General features: G+C 48.1%; 1 protein-coding gene across 7 annotated transcripts in view; it reads right to left on the bottom strand.

The window, feature by feature from the left end:
• The window catches only part of CDK5RAP1 (CDK5RAP1 mitochondrial tRNA methylthiotransferase), a 123263-nt gene that overhangs the window by 2866 nt on the left and 110353 nt on the right, over window positions 1-10044 (bottom strand). For 3 of the 7 annotated variants that reach the window (XR_014073842.1, XR_014073837.1, XR_014073836.1), the window contains 2 exons: window positions 6285-6561; window positions 4390-4885 (listed from right to left, as the gene is read on the bottom strand). The gene's annotated coding sequence lies outside the window, so the exon portion shown is untranslated. Of the gene's footprint in view, window positions 1-4389; window positions 6562-6867; window positions 7375-8359; window positions 8583-10044 lie in introns of those variants that run through there. The other 4 variants (XR_014073838.1, XR_014073839.1, XR_014073841.1 and 1 more) reach the window with 3 other exon arrangements.

Genomic DNA, 10044 nt, shown 5'->3' on the forward strand with positions numbered 1-10044 from the left:
ACAGACCAGATGACTTAAAAGGTCACAACACTGGAATTTCAAGTTACCAAAATCTAGAGAGACTATTTTTAGATAGGCACTCTTAAAACATAATTATTCCTATAGAGTTTACCTAAAATCTCTTATCTCATTTGCATTTAATTCACTTATAAAATTTCATCATACCAAGTTATTTTTCTTGCTGACAAATTTTCAACAGATATAATAAAACCTTATTTAATTTTTATTAAACCTAAGTGCAATAAAGGTATTTACACTTAATGTTGATGACTATAAAAGCATGTCTATTTTCATTAGATCAACAGGTTTATACATTAATTCCAGATATTAATTTAATACTAAATATTTCCCAGTTTACATGAACCTGAAACAAATTCTGGCCAGTTACCTTCTGTACTTTGCAGAATTTGTATAAGCGCTTAATTTCTTTAAGCCAATTAAATAGAGCTCATTGACAAATTAACTTTGATAATACCATCCAAAAGTAAAGTCAAAGATAATGCAAACATAAACACGAAGACAGACACAATGTGAGATCTCATAGTTTCATTTTCTAAACTTACTCACGAATCAGAAATTATAATATAGAACTCGCTAGATTATAAGTAACAGTTGGAATACATAAACTGTCAAAAGGCTTCTTCCTTGTTATATCTTTCCCTCAGTCTTAGGAATTAGAGATGGTCTAGATAAGATAAGTGTTCCTGAGAGCCCTGGTTTCAAGACCTCAGTCATGTCCGTCTCTGCAGCCCCATGGACTATAGCCCACTAGGCTCCTCCATCCATGGAATTTTCCAGGCAAGAATACTGCAGTGGGTTGCCATTTCTATCTCCAGGTCTCAAGGCACAGGGAGAGAAAATCAAGTCCTCCTAGTAGGATTTGTTCCAAGGTCAGAATTCTGAAAAGACATTTTTATCAAGCTTGCCTTTTCTAACTATATAGGCAAAAAGAACTAGTTTGGGAATTTTCAAGAGTTTTACCTAAACCAATTTTCTCTGGAATCTAAACAATATTATGGCCATATAATGTTGTAATAAAATATCATCTCTTTCTTAGTCGTAGGCTCACGGCTAAAATCTTTCCAGGCAGACAGAATCCACTGAAGACAGCTTTGCCGTGGAACAGAACCAGAATTTCCCATTTCACAAGGCAAAATGGCCATCACAAATCACAACACACAACACAAAGTATTAATATGAAACACAAATAGGCAAGACCATCCTCATCAGACACTCCCTTAAATACAAAATTAGAATCTCTTAGAAAACCTCCTACAGAGATACAGAACTTCAGATCTGAGCACTGAGAGTAAATGCAAATAGCTCAGATCTTCAAAGATTTCAAAGAGAGGGAAGAAAGGCAGGTTGAAAGAAGTGGGGAAGAAGGGACAAAAGAGATGACCTTATGGAAGTCTCCTGCCACCTGCAGTCCTCAGATATCACAGGACTTTCCCTTGGGTTTCCAGGAAGGAAGGTCAGTAACTCAACCCTAGCAGAAATCAGAAACCAGATACGAGATTAGAATTTGAGTTTTCTGCCCACCAGAGGTGATCAGGCTCTAACCCTCAGATCAGGCTGAGGCCCCTCAACCAGATTCCTGCATTCAGGATAAAGGCAGAAGATAAAAGGGTAGGATAGGAGGAGTTGAAAAGAGAAAAGGGAAAGAGGTCAACAGAGTCTCTTGTTCCTTACCCAGTCAGGATCAGGGCACTCTGACTGACCATCTGCATCAGGAGGAGACCAGGGACAAAAGGTCTCAGGTAGTGACCACTGGGTCTGGTCCATTGGCTTGTCCCCAAGTACCCCAAGTGATCGGGATGTCAGTAGTGGCAAGGAAGAGATCCCGCCAGAGTCACCATTTGTTGCAGGAAGAGGGACTCCTTTAGGGTCTGAGAGTGGGCTCTTATCTTATACTCAACAATGAATTGTCCGAGGAGACGCACATGCTGACAAAGCATGAGATTTTATTGGGAAGGGGCGCCTGAGCAGAGGACAGGAGGGTAAGGGAACTCAGGACAACTGCTCTACCACATGGCTTACATTCACAGGCTTTATGGTAATGAGACAACTTACAGCTTGTCTCTGGCCAGTCATTCTGATTCAGGGTCTTTCCTGGCCATGCGCATCACTCAGCTAAGATGGATTCCAGTGAGGATGCTGAAAAGTTGGTAGGACATGTGGACTGGCTTCTCCTTTCTCCTTTTGACATTTCCCAAATTCTTCTGGTTGGTGGTTGTTCATTCATATTCCTTACCAGGACCTCCTGCTGTATGATAACTCATGGTTACTACTGTGGTTAGTAATAGTAAAGTGATTACTATTGTGCCTGGCCAGGAGGTGGGGGGGTGGGCAGCGGTTTTTGTCAGTGGTTCTCCTAACATTTTGAGGGTTAAGTGAGTTAGCAGGTGCTTAGAACAGGCCTGGAAAGGGCTAATGTGTCTGTGTGGTTCCATTCCCACATCCACAGATGAGCCAAAGTCAGCTGCTGCTGAGTGACCTCAGTGATGAGGGCAGGGCCCAAGCCCTTTCTGACAGCAGAGGGTCATCTGTGCTCTCCACAGGGCTCCCCTAGCTCCCTCTGGGGCCTCTAATGTGGCCCCCAAGAGATGGAAAGAGAGAGACAGAAGGAGACAGGAAGAAAGAGATAAAGACGGAGAGGAACCAGTCTGTGTGAGAGATACAGAGAGAGAAGCCCTGGGAGAACTGGGGTCACAGTGTTTAGACAATCAGCATTCCACAGGCCTGGTTTAGGAGGTCAGACCACACTCTCCTCCTGCCTGAGGGAAGCTCCAATGCAGCCTGCGGCTTTCTGGGATGAGCCAAGGGGCTACTAGGACTCCAGCCCTGCTAGTGCTCAGCTCCCATCGTCTACCTCCAACCCTGGGTCTTGTTTCCAATGGAAATGGCCCAAGGCCACTCCCCTGCCATCCATTCTGTTCCATCGCAGGGCTCCGATGTTACCCAAAAACTGGTTGCTACTCTTGGTGGGTGTTGAACCAAAAGACACAACCTAGCCAAAGATCAGAAGTAAGGACTTGTTACTTGCAGCCAGTAAGAACACCGGGACTCTTTCCCAAAGCAGTGTCTCCCTGAACAGCAAAATTGGGGAAGTTTAAAGCTAAGGGTGCATGTATATTCGTGAAGGGCTTGAGCAGAGGAGAATTCAGCACGGACTTGGGGCCAAGGTCTTCAGAGTCCAAGCTTTAGTTGATTGAAGTCAGGAGGGCCAACATCATCATTCCATCCATGCCTGAGTGAGGGCCTGAGTTCCTGCAGAACTCAAAGACTGTATCAGATTGTCAGGTATATCCCACAGGGAGGAAATTGGACTCTGTTTTGTCACCGAGCTATTGTTTCTTGACAGCTTTTCCTTTGTTCCTGCATTTACTCACTTCCCTTGAAATCATTGATTACTGAGACCTGTTCAAGGGCAAGCACTGCGGGCAAGTTTAGATCATAAAATGGCTTAAGGCAAAATGGCTTCTCTTATGTCAAGAAGGCCTTCCTTGTCCTCTTTCTCCAGAGGAAGAGACAGACAAGCCCCAGAATCACTCTTTCCAAAACCCACTTCCTTTCTTTGTCTTTCCACCTGGAAGGTGCTCTTCTCTTAACTCTCCATGTCAGCTTCTTATCACCAGCTCAGATGAAAAGTCACTTCTTCCGTGAAGCGTTCTCAACTATTACCCTCCCCAAACAAGCAGGGCACCCTCTCCAGGCTGTTGGCAACTGTCATACTCAAGATGGGTGTGGACCAAGCTACATGCTCTATCTTCTGACACCTTTTGCCTGAGTCCCACACTCTGGCCTTTGTATTGCTTGTCTGGCCCTGCTAACACCCCTGTGCCGACCTCCATCACAGCACTTCCAGGAAAGCTGGGGTTCATTGCAGTTTCAGCTCGGTAGCTCTGCCTGGATTTCCCTTTCTTACAGCGCTTGTTTACCAAGGCCAAGCTGACCACCACCTAATCACATGCTACCTCATTAATGAGAAATCACAGTCTTTAGCTCTCTCCCTGCTTTGACTCTCATGTGACCTGTCCTTTCTGTCCCTGTAAGATCCACACACACCCCCCACCTTGACTGTGAATCCTACAAGGGCAAGGCATACCTGACCTTCCTGCAATGTCCCTCTTAGATCTAGGAGTCTGGTTTAGCCAAGTTTTGTTTGCATTGAATCTTGATCTATTCCTGCCCCACAAAAGAGGGATTGTACCCATGAGGTTCCAATACAGATTTCTTTTTTTTCCTTTCTTGGTGGTTCCGGGACTAGAGTGAAGGGACTTTTGTTCCAGCTATCAACCTTGTCCCTGACAGTGCTTCCCAGGAATCCTGAGTTGGTGGGGGCTTGTGGGCCAGCTCTGGGGAAAGAATGAGCTTTCCTCCACCTCCTTGTCCTCTACCCAATCTTTATTTACTCATTTTCAAGCCATTTCATGGGATTGTTTGTTGATCCAAAATATGAATTCAGTGTAACCTTTGTTTAATTCTGAAAACAGAAAGACAATGGTAAAGGTCACTGATGATGACACAACCAAGAAATAAACATTGTTACTGTTTGGGTGTATTTCCTTCCAGTATTTTTTCTAGATGGAAGAAAAATTTTTATACAAAACAGAAGAAGCTGTTTCCTTTTTCACCTGCTAAGAGTCTTCAATTAGTTTCTCCGTATTGCTTTGTGACTGCTGCCTGGTGGCCCACAATTTATTTGACAAATCCCCTGTCGATAGACATTTAAACTGGTGCCACTTGATACATAATGTTGCAGTGTGCATCCAAACAGTTCATTTGTCAACATTATCAACCTCCTGGTTCCAACTGGTCTAGGGTCTACATGCTTGTGGACAGCATATAGTTAACTTCTTCCACCTGGTACGGGTTTCAGTATCTGTGAATAGATCAAATGACATGGCTCAGGATATTATTTATAGCTCTAGAGGAGGAACTAAAGGAACTTGACCGTATAATGGCTAAACTAATTTTATTTGGTCTTGCTTCACCGTTTTCCCTTATTTCTGCATATTCTTGCTATTCTGATTAATTTTATTCTTAGGAACACAAAGAAGGAGGCTAAACTTTTTCTACAGAGAGGAGGGAGGGGTGGGAGAGGGGGAAGTTTGTCCCAGGAAGCCCCATAGGATGCTGCTCAGTTACACTAATGGTTCATTTTGCCCACATCACTGGGCAATTCCCTTGGACAGAACTTACACACACCCTGGGTCATGATATGAGCCTTCCTAAGAACAAATTTGTTCTCGAGAAAAGGTCATTCCACACTGCCTATTCACCAAGCTCCCGCTGCTATAAGCAAAGGTTATCAGAGCCAGCCTGACCCACAGCATCAAAGAGTCCAACATCCTTATCTAACAGTTGGGGAACCTAAGGCCCAGAGATAAGAACTGATTTATCTGAAGGCCTTAGCAAACTCTATGTTGTCTAGAGATTTTCTCCCCATTCAGTTATCTCTCTGACATTTTGCAAGGAAATGCAAAATCTTCAACAAGGATGCAGGTGGGATGGAGAAAGGATATAGCATCTATATTGCTCACGGCAGACATTGTTAATCAATCAACATAATTTCTTCTAACACTTGAGGACATCTCCAACGGTCATTGCTGTGCAACAGGACTTGGCACAAGAGGTGAAATGTTTCTGGTGGCATTTTTGGTGCCAACAAAAAGTCTTTTCAAATTGCGGACTTGAGCCCATTCAAGTGAGCTTCTCAAGTGGCTTCCTTCTTGCCCTCTGAGACAGGAAAAGTCCACAAGTTCTGACTTCCATCTGTCTAACCCTGCCATGTTCTCAGAGACCCTTTCTGGTTTTTCACAGATTTCCGAGAAAAGGGTGCTCCTCATCCCACTTGGGGTGATGAGGTAGGCTGGGACAGAGAGGCAGAATGGGCTGCCTGAGTCAGACAGAACTGAGTCCAAATTCTGGCTCCACAGTTATAGCTGTGAGGCCTTGGGCAAGTCACTGTCCTTCTCCAAGAACCTTCCTCATCTGGGAAATAGGGGTGTTAATACTGCTATTCTCTCCCTTCTGGCCCTTACTTTTGGTGATGGTCTTTTCCACTCTGCCACTTTGCTGTGTTGGAGTGAACAGCTCTGGTTCAACAGCAAACTCTCTCCCCACGCTTAACCCAAGTTTCTGTGTATCGGCTTGGCAGGGGAAAGGAGCTCTCTCTCTCTCTCTCTCTCTCTCTCTCTCTCTCTCTCTCTCTCTCTCTCTCTCTCTCTCTGTCTCTCTGTCTCTCTCTCACACACACACAGACAGGAACACACACTCACCTTTTCTTCATCTCTGGCTCCATCCCTGGATGGATCACAGGCAGGGAGGAGAGGGTAGCAAGCAGGAGAGAGTTACCTTGATTGGTACTGTTGCAAGATGGCTTCTGGAGAGCCAAAAACTGTTTAGAGTTGAGTCTCATGGGTACCTTCATTGGGGTGTTTCACACCTTCGTGCCAGGCCTCTCAAGCCGCAGCACCAGACAAGGGCAGAGCTTCTCCAACCGCTGACCCGCTTACATGCCACCCCAGCTTCTGGTTCTCTGGAACTCCTTCCTCACTGCCAAGAGGATGATAATGGGAAAGACTGAAATCAGCCCCAGATCAGATCGCTCTCCTGCAGGGTCCACACCAGGCCCTTGGAAAAGCATACTCACAGAGACACACACACACACTTTGACCACATCCTTAGTGAGCAGAGAGCAGTCATTTTTCCCTCTCAAATGCCACTCTGCCCACCTGAGCTGATGATATCAGCTCCTCAGCCTGTTTCTCTCAGGAAAGAGACAGGATCCTGTCCATCGCGTGTCCCAGGTCCAGGGTCGCATTCCTCTAGGCCTGGACTAGGGCACACACCCCTGCTCACCTCACTGAGCCAGTGGGGGAAGGGACCACAGCTGTCTGCTGAGAAGCATCTTCACAGATCTGCCTCCTTTACCCTCTTGACTCCTTTATCATCTCAGTCTGGGTCAGGAGCCCCCATGGGAGGGACCCAAGAGCAGTGCCACGGCCACCTGGCCACCTGCTTGCACTGCGGTCTGGCTCCTCCTCTTGCTTTATAGCTTCTGTGGAAGTATGGCACTTCCGGCGATACTTGAGTTTGGGGACTTGAGGAAGCGCTGGGGAGGACACTCATCCATGGGTAGCAGTCAGGCAGCTTGAAGCAGGTACTGCCTATGAACTGGGCCTTGAAGGTCAATGATGTTGATATTTCAATAATAACAATCGCCTTTCCCTGGTGGCTCAGACGGCAAAGAATCTGCCTGCAATGCAGGAGACCTGGTTCGATCCCTGAGTCGGGAAGATCCCCTGGAGAAGGGAATGGCTACCCACTCTGGTATTCTTGCCTGGAGAATCCCACGGACAGAAGAGCCTGGCGGGATACAGGCCATGGGGTTGCAAAGAGTCAGACAAGACTGAGCGATTAACACTTTCATTTTCACTGATGTTCTAAGCATTTCACATTTTGTTATGTGACCCTCAAAACAGCCCCATCTTACAACTGAGGATGCGGCAGCTCCCAGAGAGGAGCCTTTTCCCCCAGCCACACAGCTGATGAGCCTGGAGCAGGGCTGGGTCCACGGCCGGTAGACTCCAGACGATTCCCCTCCCTGCAGCCCAGACAGGGCAAGATGGAGTTCTCAGGGGCTGGGCAAGGCATTCTGGGAAGGGACACAGCACAAAGGCCCGAGAGCTGGAAAGAGGAAAGGCTGGGACAAAGAGGCCCTGAGCAGTCGGGGTTGGGGGGAGGGAGCTGAGTGGCATTGAGGGCAGGGCCGTGGTGCCCTGTGGCTTCCAAGGTGTGCCAGGACTTACAGGCACCGTCACACCTGCTGACCCCAGCAAGTGTGTTTGGACCAAGAGGCAGGAAGCAGGAGCTGGTTGAGACCTAGGCCCTGTCACTGGGCTCAGGGCTTCCACGGAGGTGCACTGTCCATGGGAGGCAGCAGGGCCAGCAGGAGAGCCCAGGAGGAGGCCTCTGCCCTCTGGAGATGTGCCCGGGGGAATGGCAGGCTCCCTCCAGGAAGTCTCTCTGGTCCCAGAAGCTTCTCACCATTAGGTGTTTGGAGCCATGAGCCCGTTTCAGACATGGCAGGAGGGCGAGTTTCAGAAATGGAAGGAGGGCGAACACTCTTGCCTTCTTCTTCTCGACATCTCCAGGGAGGGCAGTCCTACCAGGGCCTGGCCATGTACTGTGTGTCCCCACAGCCCTCGCAGCCCCCCCTTGTCCCCCTGCACAAGGACTCAGGATTCAGTACCAGCGCTCCCAGCCCTGAACCACATCCCCGGCTTCTAGACTGAAGCCAGGCAGCAAGGATTCCCCAGGCCCTGTTTGAGTCTTACCTCCCGACACTAACCTGGACTCGGCGGGGACAGATGGCATAGTGGTGAAGAGCGTGTAGTCTGGACAAAACAATACACTCAAGTCCCAGCTCCGGAAGCCCTGGGCGTGGACCTGGAGCAAGTCACTCACTTCTCAGGGCCTCAGACTCCCTGGGTACACTCAGGGCTGCTGACACCCGCCTCTGGGTGTCTGTGAAGGTCAAGAGAGCCAATCCCAGGTGGTGGGCGAGAGGGGTCCTGCGGAGCAGTTCATTTGTCCCCTTGGTTCAAGACCAAGCCTCATTCATTCAATCCACGAATATTCACTGAGATTCCTGAAGCCACAGGCAAGGCAAAGACAGTGCTCACTACTACAGAATAACTCAGCCTGGGCTGAGTGCTGGGTGAGTGCACACCTCAATTCACACTCTCAGCAGCCTGGGCTACCATTATCCCCATTTTACAGATGAGGACACTGAGGCCCAGAGAGGTGAAGTACCTTGCCCACAGTTACACAACAATGTGGCAAAAATGAGATTCAAACCTGTTCTCGTGGGTAAATTAATTCATGGATATGTGTATTCCTAAATCCTAAGATGTGTTTAGGAATAAGGGATGGGCAAGGCTCTTCCTTCCATCCTCCCAGTTAATATGATTGTAACCTCTCTGCAAAGGCTTATTCTATTGTAAGCAATAATATTAATACAAAAGCAAAAAGTACTCACATTTATTGAGCACTTACTCTGTGCCAGGACGTATGACCCATGTGCTGCCATTATTTCCATTTCACAGATGAGAAACAGAGACTCAGAGAGGTTAGGGAATGTGCTTTGAGTCACAGCATGGAAACAGCGGAACCAGAACCTGAACTCAGTCTCTCCTAGGGCCCCCTGTCTCCACCAGGATATCCCTAGATAGGTTTTGAAGTTAGAGTTCTGGTTTGAATGTGGTTCTGCCATTTATTGGCTGGTGAAGCTGGTGCCTTTGTGGCAAAGTCAGGATAGCCATGCTGACCCTGGTGGGAATGAGACTCCATTGACAGGACTGATGTGAATCCTGGGGTGGAAACTTCTGTGTTGCAGGTGCTTAATACATCATCCCTGCCCCTGGTCTCATCACTGCCCCTGTTCTCTTCCCTGCCCCTGGTCTCATCACAGGTCCTGTTTTCATCGCTGGTCCTGTTCTCATCCTTGCCCCTGGTCTCATCCCTGCCGCTGGTCTCATCCCTGCCCCTGGTCTCATCTCTGCCTCTGTTCTCATCCCTGCCCCTGGTCTCATCACTGCCCCTGGTCTCATCACTGCCCCTGTTCTCATCACTGGTCCTGTTCTCATCCCTGTGCCTGTTCACGGAAGTGGCTGCCCAGGAGGCAGGGAACCCTTTATACAGGCCACATTCTGTCTGGTCCAGCTCCCCTGACATATGCCCCAGTACTCCACCCACCTCTCTCACGTCAGCCAGATCCTTGTTTCTCCAAACCTCAGGAAACTGGAGTCCCGAGTCTGCCTCCTGGCAGGTCTGTGGTTTACCAGATGCCACAAATATTTACTTTGGAGACCTCAGTCCAAATGCAGAGGGTGTGCAGGATATAAAGCTGGGCTTCCAGACCCAGTGCCCAGGTGAGGAGAGGAGCAGGCCGAGGCATCCGTGTGTACAGGTAAATGTGTAGGGAAGGGGTGAAGGGCCTATGTCACCAGGAAGGGTCTGAGCTAGAGACACCTG

Source organism: Giraffa tippelskirchi, chromosome 13 (genome assembly GCF_054371585.1).
Source record: "Giraffa tippelskirchi isolate mGirTip1 chromosome 13, T2T-mGirTip1v1.2.pri, whole genome shotgun sequence".
NCBI classification, from domain to species: Eukaryota; Metazoa; Chordata; class Mammalia; order Artiodactyla; family Giraffidae; genus Giraffa; species Giraffa tippelskirchi.